Source organism: Panthera pardus, unplaced genomic scaffold, assembly GCF_024362965.1.
Source record: "Panthera pardus isolate Hobbes unplaced genomic scaffold, ASM2436296v1 HiC_scaffold_6, whole genome shotgun sequence".
NCBI classification, from domain to species: domain Eukaryota; kingdom Metazoa; phylum Chordata; class Mammalia; order Carnivora; family Felidae; genus Panthera; species Panthera pardus.
In genome coordinates this window covers 59625126-59641261 of record NW_026526991.1, presented here as the reverse complement: position 1 = coordinate 59641261, position 16136 = coordinate 59625126, and the positions used below count along the sequence as shown (strand labels likewise).

Genomic DNA, 16136 nt, shown 5'->3' with positions numbered 1-16136 from the left:
GGGTGGAGACAGGGGCTACGAGCCAGCAAGTCACTTACATGCACATGTGGATTCTCTGATGCCAGCTCAGATTTCTCAAGTTCTCAGCTACTGAGCTTTATGAAAAGCTGGCCCTGCTGAGCATTGTGGAAGGCTGAGGGGTGATCTCTGGACTTGGGATAAAATGATGGTTACTTAGCACAACATACCCAGATCCTGTATTCTTGGTAAGCTGAATGACATCTTTGGGTTTAGCAAGTTCCCTGCACGTTTTGAGTTTGAAATAGCAGCAGTTGACTTATAAATTAGCAATGATTAATGAATATATGAATGATAATTAGTTCTGCTTTAATGGGACCCATGGGGCCACCTGGGTGGCTCAGTCAGTTAAACATCTGACTCTTGGTTTCGGCTCAGGTCATGATCTCACAGGTTCAGAAATTGAGTCCCCCGTCAGACTCTGGGCTGATAGTGTGGAGCTTGTTTGAGATTCTCTGTCTCCCCGTCTCTCTGCCCCTTTCCTGCTCATGCTCTCTCTCCCTCTCTGAAAAGTAAAATAAATATATTTAAAAAACAAAAATTGGGGCGCCTGGGTGGCTCAGTTGGTTAAGCGGCCGACTTCGGCTCAGGTCATGATCTCGCGGTCCGTGAGTTTGAGCCCCGGGTCGGGCTCTGTGCTGACAGCTCAGAGCCTGGAGCCTGTTTCCACTTCTGTGTCTCCCTCTCTCTGACCCTCCCCCGTTCATGCTCTGTCTCTCTCTGTCTCAAAAATAAATAAACGTTAAAAAAAATATTTTTTTTAATAAAAAAAAATTAATAATCAGATGGGGAAGAGTGACTTGAGTAGATCATATGAGTATGTCCTACAACAGAACTCATCAGATGATTCCCAGCATTTCAACAGGGTAAAAAGAACATGGTGAGAATAATTTCATCATCTTTTTTTTTTTTTTTTTTTTTTTACTGCCACTGATACTATTATGATTACATTTCTTACCTCTGTGGACACTGCCCCACAGGTGCTGGTTAAGTTTTTTTCTTTGTTTTTCTTTGTTTTGTTTTGTTTGCCAAAGTTAATTTCACCATAGATTCATTAGTGGTTTGAATAGTCACCAAGGACATTTTCATTTTTCCACTTAGTTGTTCCCTGTGCACTTGAGCAGATAAAACCAATAAAGCACATGTCATTTCTATTAATGAAAATTTATAGAGCAACCCATTTCTTTGCAGAGAGGTCAGGCCATGTTCACTTCCACAGCCAGGCAGAGTTACTAACATTTACTTAGCATTGTTTGTCCATTCTTTCAGTCACAGAATTCAGGAAAAATATTATTTGATAGCTTAAAGAGAGATAGGAACTCTCATCAGATCCATTTTAGACTTAGTGATGATAAGAGCAAAGGGTGCCATTCCCTATGCCACTGCATATTATCTTGCATTTGCAGGCACTCTTACCTGGAAGACTATGTGGGGCTTCAAAGTATGCCAAAGTTAACTCAAAATTATAGCCACTAGTACCCAGTGTTTCTCAGACCCAAGAAGGAACTTAGGGTTAAATGTCCCAAAAAATGATGGGGAACCACCAGAAAGTAAGTATGAAACATTTGTCATTTTGTGGCTAAATGTTCAGGAACTGGAATCGTAGAAGGTGTAGAAAAGCTGTCCCTGGGTAAAGACAGTGAATTTAGGAGCGCCTGGGTGGCTCAGTTGGTTAGGTGACCGACTTCAGCTCAGGTCATGGTCTTGTAGTTTGTGAGTTTGAGCCCCGCATCAGGCTCTGTGCTGACAGCTCAGAGCCTGGAGCCTACATCAGATTCTGTGGCTCCCCCTCTCTCTACCCCTCCCCTGCTCATGTTCTATGTCTCTCTGTCTCTCAATAATAAATAAACATTAAAAAAAAATACATATGAATGGTTCCATGTGTACTTAAAAAAAAAAGACAGTGAATTTAGATATTTCTGCTAAAAAATCTGAGTACAAAAGTACTTTCATGTGCAGAAAGGATCTGAAAAGTAATCTCTGGGCTGCTATTTGTTTATTATAACATAGTAATGAATCTGAACATGATTCTTGAGCAGTGTTCTTGGAAAAGATCAGAGTTAAGGATAAGACCAGCCAGCCACACACAACTGGGGGCGGGGGGTGGGGGGTGGGGTGTAGTTACTGCTGTGCTATAATGAGAAGGACCAAAAAAAGGCTATCAAAAATTCTCTCTCCCTTTTTCATAGATTCTTAGAACACAAGAGCTAGAAATAATTTCAAAGGGGCAACCACCCACCTAAAACATCCTGCTAAATGGTTAAATTATCCTTGAACATTTCCAGCCCATCTCTTGGGCTCCCTCAGTCCTAAAAGAACTCATAGTAATTAATGTCATGTTAATTAGGTTAAACATCATTGTAAGATTTGGAGCCTCTGATGTTCATTGTTTTTTTTACTGGTGAATTCAGTCAAATAAAAAACATGTAAAATAATACATTTATTATTCATTTAAAACATTAAAAGATCAGGGAAATGTAATGATGATTTTTTACTGAAATAACCATTTAGAATAAAGTGGTGTACCTCCCTATAAGAAAAATGCCAGTGAAACAATTATCAGGATTATCATGTTAGGAAAAAATATTAAAAATAATACTCAAAATAATAATTCCCAAATGCCCAAGGCTTTGGAAAATAGAGATTCTCATTTACAAATGGTGGGAGTATACACAGAGACACATTTTCCAAAGGACTAGTTTGGGAATAAGTATGAGAAGTATTTTATTCCATTTTTTTTACCAATTCTTATTTTTTTTTAATATAAAATTTATTGTCAATTTGGTTTCCATACAACACCCAGTGCTCATCCCAACAGGAGCCCTCCTCAACAACCATCACCCACCCTCCCCTCCCTCCCACCCCCCATCTACCCTCAGTTTTTTCTCAGTTATTAAGAGTCTCTTATGCTTTGGCTCTCTCCCTCTCTAACCTCTTTTTTTTTCCTTCCCCTCCCCCATGGACTTCTGTTAAGTTTCTCAGGATCCACATAAGAGTGAAAACATATGGTATCTGTCTTTCTCTGTATGGCTTATTTCACTTAGCATAACACTCTCCAGTTCCATCCACATTGCTACAAAAGGCCATATTTCATTGTTTCTCATTGCCATGTAGTATTCCATTATGTATATAAACCACAATTTCTTTATCCATTCGTCACTTGGTGGACATTTAGGCTCTTTCCATAACTTGGCTATTGTTGAGAGTGCTGCTATAAACATTGGGGTACAAGTGCCCCTATGCATCAGCATTCCTGTAGCCCTTGGGTAAATTCCTAGCAGTGCTATTGCTGGGTCATAGAGTAGGTCTGTTTTTCATTTTTTGAGGAACCTCCACACTGTTTTACAGGCAGCTGACCAGTTTGCATTCCCACCAACAGTGCAAGAGAGTTCCCGTTTCTCCACATCCTCTCCAGCATCTATAGTTTCCTGATTTGTTCATTTTAGCCACTCTGACTGGCGTGAGGTGATATCTGAGTGTGGTTCTGATTTGTATTTCCCTGATGAGGAGCGATGTTGAGCATCTTTTCATGTGCCTGTTGGCCATCTGGATGTCTTCTTTAGAGAAGTGTCTATTCATGTTTTCTACCCATCTCTTCACTGGATCATTTGTTTTTTGGGTGTGGAGTTTGGTGAGCTCTTTATAGATTTTGGATACTAGCCCTTTGTCTGATATGTCATTTGCAAATATCTTTTCCCATTCTGTTGGTTGCCTTTTAGTTTTGTAGATTGTTTCCTTTGCCTGTGCAGAAGCTTTTTATGTTCATGAGGTCCCAATAGTTCATTTTTGCTTTTAATTCCCTTGCCTTTGGGGATGTGTCAAGTAAGAAATTGCTACAGCTGAGGTCAGAGAGGTTTTTTCCTGCTTTCTCCTCTAGGGTTTTGATGGTTTCCTGTCTCACATTCAGGTCCTTTATCCATTGTGAGTTTATTTTTGTGAATGCTGTAAGAAAGTGGTCTAGTTTCATCCTTCTGCATGTTGCTGTCCAGTTCTCCCAGCACCATTTGTTAAAGAGACTGTCTTTTTTCCATTTGATATTCTTTCCTGCTTTGTCAAAGATTAGTTGGCCATACATATGTGGGTCTAGCTCTGGGGTTTCTATTCTATTCCATTGGTCTATGTGTCTGTTTTTGTGCCAATACCATGCTATCTTGATGATGACAGCTTTGTAGTAGAGGCTAAAGTCTGGGATTGTGATGTCTCATGCTTTGGTCTTCTTCTTCAAAATTACTTTGGCTATTTGGGGCCTTTGATGGTTCCATACAAATGTTAGGATTGCTTGTACTAGCTTCGAGAAGAATGCTGGTGCAGTTTTGATTGGGATTGCATTGAATGTGTAGATAGCTTTGGGTAGTATTGACATTTTGACAATATTTATTCTTCCAATCCATGAGCAGGGAATGTCTTTCCATTTCTTTATATCTTCTTCAATTACCTGCATAAGCTTTCTATAGTTTTCAGCATACAGATCTTTTACATCTTTGGTTAGATTTATTCCTCAGTATTTTATGCTTCTTGGTGCAATTGTGAATGGGATCAGTTTCTTTATTTGTCTTTCTGTTGCTTCCTTATTAGTGTATAAGAATGCAACTGATTTCTGTACATTAATTTTGTATCCTGCAACTTTGCTAAATTCATGTATCAGTTCCAGCAGACTTTTGGTGGAGTCTATCGGATTTTCCATGTATAATATCATGTCATCTGCAAAAAGTGAAAGCTTGACTTCATCTTTGCCAATTTCGATGCCTTTGATTTCCTTTTGTGGTCTTATTGCTGATGCTAGAACTTCCAACACTATGTTAAGCAACAGCAGTGGGAGTGGACATCCCTGTTGTGTTCCTGTACTCAGGGAAAAAGCTTTCAGTTTTTCCCCATTGTGGATGATATTAGCTGTGGGCTTTTCATAAATGGCTTTTATGATGTTTAAATATGTTCCTTCTATCCTGACTTTCTTGAGGGTTTTTATTAAGAAATGATGCTGAATTTTGTCAAATGCTTTTTCTGCATTGATTGACAGGATCATATGGTTCTTATCTTTTCTTTTATTAATGTGATGTATCACGTTGATTGATTTGAGAATGTTGAACCAGCCCTGCATCCCAGGAATGAATCCCACTTGATCATGGTGAATAATTCTTTTTATATGCTGTTGAATTCCATTTGCTAGTATCTTATTGAGAATTTTTGCATCCGTATTCATCAGGGATATTGGCCTGTAGTTCTCTTTTTTTACTGGGTCTCTGTCTGGTTTAGGAATCAAAGTAATACTGGCCTCATAGAATGAGTCTGGAAGTTTTCCTTCCCTTTCTATTTCTTGAAATAGCTTGAGAAGGATAGGTATTATCTCTGCTTTAAACGTCTGGTAGAACTCCCCTGGGAAGCCATCTGGTCCTGGACTCTTATTTTTTGGGAGATTTTTGATAACTGATTCAATTTCTTCGCTGGTTATGGGTCTGTTCAAGCTTTCTATTTCCTCCTGATTGAGTTTTGGAAGTGTGTGGGTGTTTAGGAATTTGTCCATTTCTTCCAGGTTGTCCAGTTTGTTGGCATACAATTTTTCATAGTATTCCCTGATAATTGCTTGTATATCTGAGGGATTGGTTGTAATAATTCCATTTTCATTCATGATTTTATCTATTTGGGTCATCTCCCTTTTCTTTTTGAGAAGCCTGGCTAGAGGTTTGTCAGTTTTGTTTATTTTTTCAAAAAACCAACTCTTGGTTTCGTTGATCTGCTCTACAGTTTTTTTAGATTCTATATTGTTTATTTCTGCTCTAATCTTTATTATTTCTCTTCTTCTGCTGGGTTTAGGGTGTCTTTGCTGTTCTACTTCTATTTCCTTTAGGTGTGCTGTTAGATTTTGTATTTGGGATTTTTCTTGTTTCTTGAGATAGGCCTGGATTGCAATGTATTTCCCTCTCAGGACTTCCTTTGCTGCATCCCAAAGCGTTTGGATTGTTGTATTTTCATTTTCATTGTTTCCATATATTGTTTCCATATATTTCTTAATTTCTTCTCTAATTGCCTGGTTGACCCACTCATTCCTTAGTAGGGTGTTCTTTAACCTCCATGCTTTTGGAGGTTTTCCAGACTTTTTCCTATGGTTGATTTCAAGCTTCATAGCATTGTGGTCTGAAAGTATGCATGGTATGATCTCAATTCTTGTATACTTATCAAGGGCTGTTTTGTGACCCAGCATGTGATCTATCTTGGAGAATGTTCCATGTGCACTTGAGAAGAAAGTATATTCTGTTGCTTTGGGATGCAGAGTTCTAAATATATCTGTCAAGTCCATCTGATCCAGTGTATCATTCAGAGCCCTTGTTTCTTTATTGACCGTGTGTCTAGATGATCTATCCATTGTTGTAAGTGGCTTATTAAAGTCCCCTGCAATTACCACATTCTTATCAATAAGGTTGCTTATGTGTGTGATTAATTGTTTTACATATTTGGGGGCTCCCGTATTCGGTGCATAGACATTTATAATTGTCAGCTCTTCCTGATGGATAGTCCCTGTAATGATTATATAATGCCCTTCTTCATCTCTTGTTACAGCCTTTAATTTAAAGTCTAGTTTGTCTGATATAAGTCTGGCTACTCCAGCTTTCTTTTGACTTCCAGTAGCATCATAGATAGTTCTCCATCCCCTCACTTTCAATCTGAAGGTGTCCTCAGGTCTAAAATGAGTCTCTTGTAGATAGCAAATAGATGGGTCTTGTTTTTTTATCCATTCTGATACCCTATGTCTTTTTGTTGGAGCATTTAGTCCATTTACATTCAGTGTTATTATAGAAAGATATGAGTTTCGAGTCATTGTGATGTCTGTAGGTTTCATGCTTGTAGTGATGTCTCTGGTTCTTTGTCTCACAGGATCCCCCTTAGGATCTCATGTAGGGCTGGTTTAGTGGTGATGAATTCCTTCAGTTTTTGTTTGTTTGGGAAGACCTTTATCTCTCCTTCTATTCTAAATGACAGACTTGCTGGATAAAGGATTCTCAGCTGCATATTTTTTCTGTTCATCACATTGAAGGTTTCCTGCCATTCTTTTCTGGCCTGCCAAGTTTCATTAGAGAGATCCGTCATGAGTCTTATCGGTCTCCCTTTATATGTTAGAGCACGTTTATCCCTAGCTGCTTTCAGAATTTTCTCTTTATCCTTGTATTTGCCAGTTTCACTATGATATGTCATGCAGAAGATTGATTCAAGTTATGTCTGAAGGGAGTTCTCTGTGCCTCTTGGATTTCAATGCCTTTTTCCTTCCCCAGATCAGGGAGGTTCTAGCTATTATTTCTTCAAGTACACCTTCAGCACCTTTCCCTCTCTCTTCCTCCTCTGGAATACCAATTATGCGTAGATTATTTCTCTTTAGTGCATCATTTAGTTCTCTAATTTTCCCCTCATACTCCTGGATTTTTTTATCTCTCTTTTTCTCAGCTTCCTCTTTTTCCATAATTTTATCTTCTAATTCACCTATTCTCTCCTCTGCCACTTTAATCCAAGCTGTGGTCAACTCCATTTTATTTTGCAGCTCATTTATAGCATTTTTTAGCTTCTCATGACTGTTTCTTAGTCCCTTGATCTCTGTAGTAATAGATTCTCTGCTGTCCTCTATACTTTTTACAAGCCCAGCAATTAAGTTTATGACTATTATTTTAAATTCATTTTCTGTTACATTGCTTAAATCGTTTTTGATCAGTTCGTTAGCTGTCGCTGCTTCCTGGAGTTCCTTTTGAGGAGAATACTTCTGTGTCATCATTTTGGATAGTCCCTGAGGTGGTGCGGAACTGCAGGGCTCTTCCTCTGTGCTGTCTGGAGTAACTTGCGTTGGTGGGCGGGGTCGCAGTCAGACCCGATGTCTGCCCCCAGCCCACCGCTGGGGCCACACTCAGACTGGTGTGTACCTTATCTTCCCCTCTCCAGGGGCAGGACTCACTGTGGAGTCGTGTGGCCCCTGTCTGGGCTACCTGCACACTGCCAGGCTTGTGGTACCAGTTCATTGGGATCTGACAAATTAGCCAGGGTGAATCCGCAAGGTGCAGGGGGCAGGAGGGGCAGACTCAGCTTGCTTTGCCTTCAGTGGTCTGCTTCAGGAGGGGCCCTGTGGCACTGGGAGGGAGGCAGACCCGTTGGAGGGATGGATCCACAGAAGCACAGCGTTGGGTGTTTACACAGTGCAAGCAAGTTCCCTGATGGGAACTGGTTCCCTTTGGGATTTTGGCTGGGGGATGGGCTAGGGATATGGCGCTGGTGAGTGCCTTTGTTCCCCGCCAAGCTGAGCTCTGTCCTCTGGGGCTCAACAACTGTCCCTCCCGGTTTCCTCTCACCCTCCCGCTCTCTGAGCAGAGCTGTTGACTTATAACATTCCAGATGTTAAGTCCCACTGGCTGTCAGAACTCATGCAGTATGGCCCCTCCGCTTTTGCAAGACAGACTCAGGGATTCCGCCTTGCCAGGAGGGCTGTCCCTCCACCTCCCGGGCTCCCTCCCACCAGTCCGTGTAGTGTGCACCGCCTCTCTGCCCTTGCTACCCTCTTCCCTGGGCCTGTCATCTATGCTTGGTTCTGGAGAGTCTGCTCTGCTAGTCTTCTGGCAGTTTTCTGGGTTATTTAGGCAGATATGGGTGGAATCTAAGTGGTCAGCAGGACGCAGTGAGCCCAGTGTCCACCTACACCGCCATCTTCCTCTGTATCCACCAGTTCTTAAATGTGAAATTAACCTGATGAGGATAAAAAGATTTATATACAGAATGTCCACTAAAACATTAGACAACAGATGGAAGCAATCTTAATGTTCAATATTAGAACTACTAATTTTATGATTTACTTCCTTATACGATGGGACAGGACAAGCAAGTAAAATTGTATTTGAAGAATATTTAATCACATGAGGAAAATACATCATAAGTGCTTTGAAAATAACTGAATGGATAATGTGAGGTTGAGAGAGGAAAGAACGAAATGTTAATTTCAATATAATATTATTTTTATAAAATATAAGTAAAATGCAAAACACAATTATATGTACAAACAGGTTGTAGATAAATACAAGATAATAATGATGGACTGTGGGTGTTGTCATTATAGGAGATTTTCCTTTCTTTATTACACTTTTTTATTGGTTGTAGATGAATATAGTAAATGAATATCTACTCATTTTATTATGGAGGATTCAAACAAGTAACATTATCTTTAAAGAGAAAAATAATAACAATCTCCATAATTTAAAATTATCCCTGACGTCAGGAAATGAAACAATCATGGTTTAAAACTTCAGTATTTAATTTCTTCATCCTGATCTTTTCCTCTTAAAGTAATCATCCAATGATGTGAAGTTATTTACAAATCTCATTTCAGCCATTTCCACCGAATTGATGACACATTTTATGATATATAATAGTGTATAACCTAGTGATATTAACTGGGGTCAGTGTATTGGCCAACACAAATGCACTGGGTGATGCAGGTAGAAGAAAATGAAGAGAAGAACATTAGTGGCACTAAGTGAAAATATGTAGCTCTTAAGAAACCTTCATGTCTTGGTTTAGGAAAGCAATCTCTGCATGAGATTCATCTGCTGACACTCAGGCAAACCCTTTATCCCATAAGCCTAGGTCATCAGCCTTTTCCTATGATGGCATCTGTAACCCCTATCACACTGCAGCAACTCTCGTCAATAGAAAAGAAATGATGACTTCCCTATGCATGGAAGGGAAAAAACACTTAAAGTACTTTATAGGGAATATCTTAAAGCAACATTAAAAAATATTCGTATTACAAAATAATTGCTGCCTCATGAACAGATTTCATTCTAGTCATTTATTTTTTAATGTTGATTTATTTTTGAGAGAGAGAGAGCATGAGCAAGAGAGGGGCAGAGAGAGAAGGGGACAGAAGTTCTGAAGCAGGCTCCCTGCTGACAGCAGAGAGCCTGATGCGGGGCTTGAACTCAGGAACCATGAGCTGAAGTTGGCCACTTAACTAACTGAGCCACCTAGGTGCCCCTCATTCTAGTCATTCACTGAAGAAATACAGATGCTCCAGAATACTGTTTGTGGTTAGGAAACATTTGAAAAGCTAACATTTTAATGAATTTGTGATTATTAGAATTGAGTAAGGATAAGCAATTGCCCCAAATCCTAAAATTACAGATTTCCTGAAACACTTAAACTTTAATCCAGTTTCTGGTTCAAATTCCAGCTCTGGTACTTCTTAGAAGAACAGTATTGCCACAATTGCTGGGAAGGGTACATGAATAGGTAGGAAATGTGAGAAATGAAAAAGTACTCAACAGCTTCATGGAGGATGGTGACAATGGTTTCTTTGACAGGATCCTCAAAAGAAGCAACACAGGGAGATAGTCTTGTAGGGAAACTCATAAGAATGGATTGTGATTTTTCAGCTTTTAAGAATATCCATACCTAATAACCAGATTCATGTATTCTCCATGTCATATTTAATTTGTGTTAAGTATTAACGCCTGATAATAACTGTTCTTTGGGGAAATAAGCACAGGCTGAGCCTATCTTTGGGCCAGAGTGCTGAGGAGCATTGATAAGGGCAGCAAGATTAGTGACATTACCAAAGGCAAAGTGAGTCTTCAGAGAATGGAAGCACGGCAAAGAAGGCAACTCCTTACCCAAGTGGTATTCCCCTATGTCTGCCCACCTAGGAGGATCTAGATGTTACGTTATTAATAGAGATGGCAAGTAGCCTTAGAAGGCATTTGGAAACTGAAATATCTATGCGTTAAACTACAGAACTCCAATACAGATCATGGAAACCTAAGGACAGAATTCTGTTTTCTAGGAAGGATATCAGAACATCCTACTTGTCAGTGTTCTAGGGGGGCTTGGGAAGGGTGGGATTCTAGACAACAGATGGATGTTTAAATGGGAATTCAGAAAAGGAAACAAAACAGAGGCCAATAAAACTGATATATTGGAAAGCCAAAAACTCAAATATTTCAGCCTATTATAAAAGGAAAGCAAAGAAGAAATACTGTAGCAGTGTGGGACTCAAGAAATTTCATGTAATTCTCCCAGTTCACCCACACAGTAAAGGCTTTTCCAGGATGCTGGGGAGATTAAGGAATTACTTGAAGGGAACAAGTGTTGCAAAGCATGGAAAATAATATAACCAAGCCACTGATAGTATTATATTATGATAGGATATGAAAATGATTTGCTGATATGCTGTCCTGACAAATGGTGAAATAAAAATTTTATACATATTTTTTCTATTTATTAATATTCATGGATCTCCTGCTCTACACTGAGGATTGGGGATACTGCCTTAATCCCCGAGGCTGCCCTAATCCCAGAGAACTGTGAAATCCTTGTGGTATTTTCTATCTACTTTAAAATTGGTCCTGGGGGCACCTGGGTGGCTCAGTCTGTTAAGCTTTCAACTTCAGCTCAGGTCATGATCTCACATTCATGAGTTCAAGCCTTACATTGGGTTCTGTGCTGACAGCTCAGAGCCTGGAGCCTGCTTTGGATTCTGTGTCTCCCTTTCTCTCTGCCCCTCCCTCACTCGCTCTGTCTCTCTCTCTCTCAAAAATAAATAAACATTAAAAAAAAAAAAACTTTCCACTCCTGTAACTGGAGTGGAAATGAAACTCCAGAAGGATCTATTCTATAAACCACATTCTGAAGCCCAAGGTAAAGCAGAGTCCAGGGAAATGAAGCACAATGCAATCACTTGTAACATCAGATTACTGACAATCAAATAAAAGTGTCAAAATGTGCTTCTACTGGCCTGCTGGGCTACTTTTCACTATATAGGTATTGAAATATTATTTTTATGTTCTATTCCTCAGATTCAAGGTTTGTGATTTATTAATACAGACTCATTATATATCTGAAGACAGTGATGAAAAATCATTCTGCAATAACATTCATTCTACTAGGATTGACAGGTAGCCCACTACTACAGGTTTTTCTTTCAGTATTTCTGTTTTTCACCTACATTTTCACTGGTGCTGGAAATCTAATCATTATTCTCCTCACTCCGGTTGACTCTCACCTCAAAACACCCATGTACTTTTTCCTTTGGAATTTTTCCATCTTAGAAATAATATTTACAACTGTCTGTGTTTCTCGATTCCTGTACAGCCTGACAACTGGGGACAAAAATGTTACCTATAATGCTTGTGCCATCCAATTCTTTTTTGTCATCCTCATCGGAGCAAAAGAATTTTTTCTTCTAACTGCATGTGCTATGATCACTATGTGGCCATCTGCAAACCCCTGCACTACAGTACCATCATGAGTGAAAGAGTATGCACCATGGTTGTCCTTTGCTGTTGGCTGATTGGGTTAATTGTCATACTCCCACCGCTTAGCCTGGGAGTCCAGCTAGATTTCAGTAACTCTAATCTCATTGACCATTTTGGCTGTGATGCATCTCCTCTTCTGAAGATTGTATGCTCAGACACCAATTTGTAGAGCAACTTATTTTAATCATGGCTGTGCTGACCCTCATAGTCACATTATTCTGTGTAATTATGTCCTACACATACATCATCAAGACTATTTTAAGACTCCCTTCAGCTCAGCAAAGAAAAAAGCCTTTCTTCACTTGTTCTTCCCACATGATCGTAGTCTCCATCTTCCTATGGAAGCTGCATCTTCATCTATATCAGACCAGCAAAGGAAGGAGTTGCCATTAATAAGGTGGTGTCATTGCTCAAAACCTCAGTTATCCCATTGATAAACTCTTTCATTTACACACTATGGAATAAGCAAGTCAAACAAGCCTTCAAATACTCAATTAAAAAGATGGCATTTCTTTCAAAGGATTAGAAAACTAAAAAGATTTTTTAAATTAAAAAAATAGATATCTAATGTCACTTCTCACTTTATCCTGATTCCAAAACATTTGTGATCTATTCCCATAGATATTCCACAGGTTTTTGTTGATACAAATTTACTGTCTCCAAATTTTTTTGGTGTATATATTACCTTTTTCTAGGTCATAGTGTGTTTACAATACCCTGGAGTCTGTTTGAACTTGAGTCTGTTGTTGGACACCAAGCAAGGAGATAAAGTGGGGTAAGTCTTGAACAAGTTTAAATGACCTCAAAAGAGGTCATTACATGTTTTTCAGACAAGAAGAGATCAAACCCTTGAACAGGATAGTAAGTGTCTGCTTCTCTGGGGCTTCAGTAAAATCTACTAACCTGTGCCCTCTAGTAACCCCTGGAGATTGTGAATTCAATTTGAATCAAAATTAACTCATCCACAAGATTAGACTTGGTTGGGTTTCCAAAAGTTTCAATCCTGTAGTTACAGGAGATACAGGTTTTTGTTTTTTTTTTTAGGGAAGTCATAGTTTCCTAACTCCTTTTTCATACCTTGAGATGGAAATTTAAAATCCTGAGATAATCACTTTTCTTTCTGCAAGGTCTCCAGATACTTCAAAATAAACAACCAAAGTTACAGTTCTTATATTCCTCATTTTCCACTAAAACATTCCATGATAGCAGCCACTTGGTAAAAGCAAGCCATAATGGCAGCCAACATTCAAGGGGTGACAAAACCCATCTACTTATAGGAAGACTGTAAAGTATTATGGATATTTCTACAAATCAACATTTAATGGGTGCTTGACTCATGTCTAAGCTAGATGGCAAGATCTTGTATGGTATCTCATCTCCTACCTTCCCTGCTATTCCTACCACCAACATTCACCCCAAATGATAATAAAATTCTATTAGGTAACAAAGAGTGCTACTCATTTTCATTTTTTTTTAAGTTTTTATTAAATTCCAGTTAGTTAACATACAGAGATCAACGGAACACAATAGAGAGTCCAGAAATAAACTCACACCTTAAGTAAATTAATCTATAACAAAAGAGATAAGAATAAAGAAAAGACAGTCTCTTCAACAAATGGTGCTGGGAAAACTGAACAGCTACCTGTAAAAGAATGAAACTGGACCACTTTCTAAAACCATACACAAATATAAACTCAGAATGGATTAAAGACCTAAGTGTGAGAACTGAAACCATAAAAATCCTAGAAAAGAACACAGTGATTTCTCTAATATCATTGGTAGCAACATTTTTCTCCAGAAGTTTTTCATCTTTCCAAACTTTATTCTGCACCCATTAAACAATAACACCACATCACCCCTATATCCAGCCTCTGGCAACCACTGTTCTACTTTCTGTCTCCACCAATTTGACTATACTAGGTAGTTCATTTAAGTGGAATTATACAATAATTTACCTTTGTGTCCAGCTTATTTCACTTAGCATAATGTCTTTAATTTCATCCATGTTGTAGCATGTGTCAGAATTATATTACTTTTTAATGCTGAATAACATTTCCTTGCATGTATATACTATATTTTCTTTATCCATTCATTTGTCAGTAGACATTTTGGTGCTTCTATCTTTTGATTATAGTGAATAACACTGTTATGAGTATTGGTGTACAAATATTGGTTTAATCTGCTGCTTTCAATTTTTTTAGGTATATACTGAGAAGTAGAATTGTTGGATCATGTGGTAATTCCATGTTTAATTTTTTGAAGCATCTCTATAATGTTTTCCACAATGGTTGCACCATTTTACATTCCTACCAAAAAGTCACAAGACTTGCAATTTCTCCACTATTTTGTGGAGTTCATATGTAAAAGTGAATGTATGAGGGCAGTAGCATAAAGGCGGAAGAGTAAACATAGTTTACTCTTGTATGACTTGTGTATATATTGTATGTATATAATTATATGAAGTGATATATCTTCAAATGAAGGTAGATTATGATAGGTTTAATATGTATACTATAAAGAAACCAGGGATGCCTGGGGCTCAGCTGGTTGAGCATAGGACTTCGGCTCAGGTCATGATCTCACAGTTTGTGAGTTCGAGCCTGGACTGGGCTTGCTGCTGTCAGTACAGAGCCCACTTGGGATCTTCTGTTCCCCTCTCTCTCTGCCCCTTCCCCATTCCCATTCATGCTCTCTCTCAAAAATAATAAAACATTTTTAAATAACTAAAAAAAAATAAATCCAAAAATAACATAACACATGTTAATAACAAATAGGTTGACAAATGGAATCAAAGGGAATTAATCTCAAAGAAAGCACAAAATTAGAAAAAAGAAACAAAGAAAAAGTACCAATAAGAAACAAATAGTAAATTATATTTAATTCCAAGCATATCAACAATCATATCATATGTAAATTCTGTCAACATCAAACTTCAAAGGCAGAAATTGTCACAATGGGACATCATCATGCCTCCAAACCAGATACCGACCCCCAGCAACGGGCTGCCTTTGGCTCCTCCAGCATGCAGCCAGCAAAGATTTATTGACCAATTGGTATGTCCCAGGCACTGAGCTCGCTCTGGTGGGTAACAAAAGCAGACCCAGAACTGTTTGCACTCAAACCAAAAATGTAAAATTACACCTGTGATGAGTCACTGCAAACAAGGTGATCTCGCTGACGTCGGGGAAGTCTGGCTTCTGGAGTCTGACACCTACTCTGCTACAGCTCCATCAGCATGTTCAACGGAGCAGCCAGCGATGAGGCCAAGAGGCAAATCTCTGCTGTGACACAGCCTCAGGTCCCATCTCCTCCACAGGGAATAAGCTCCTTCTCCAGCTCATCTCTGACCTCAATGTCATGGCCAACAGCTTCTCCATCTCTTACAAGACACTTGCCTCTTTGTGCTGCCAAAGAAGGGCAGGCCCGGGGCCGGGGGAGGATGCCCCACTCCCCAACTCTGACCCCAAGCCAAGACTCCCACTGAGGAGAAACTGAAAGTCCTCATCTGAGACCCAGGCAGCTCCAGGGGAGCCCCAATGCACCCCGTGTCCCCTGCCCAAAGCAGTGCCGATAGATAGGCACCTTGCAGAGCAACTTTTGAACCAGCAACCTGGTGGTGACTGCCAACAGCACAGTCCATGGTTCGGCGCCCAGGGAAGGGCCTCACTTCTCTGTCAGTCTCATTGGTGCTGACAAAACTGGAGGCCTGAAGATGCCCTCGGCACTCACTGACACTCCCCTCAGGTTTTGCCTGCCCTGCAAGCAGTGCCCCCGGCATGAAGAAAGGAGCCAGTTTTCTGACAATGGGCCAGGTGGAAGAGAACAGAGGTCCTATCCTTCCTC

The 16136-nt window shown here is 39.5% G+C and overlaps 1 pseudogene; it reads left to right on the top strand.

Moving 5' to 3' along the window:
• The first annotated feature begins 11887 nt into the window (after positions 1-11887).
• On the top strand, positions 11888-12819 carry LOC109270237 (olfactory receptor 6C2-like; annotated as a pseudogene).
• Positions 12820-16136: the final 3317 nt, after the last annotated feature.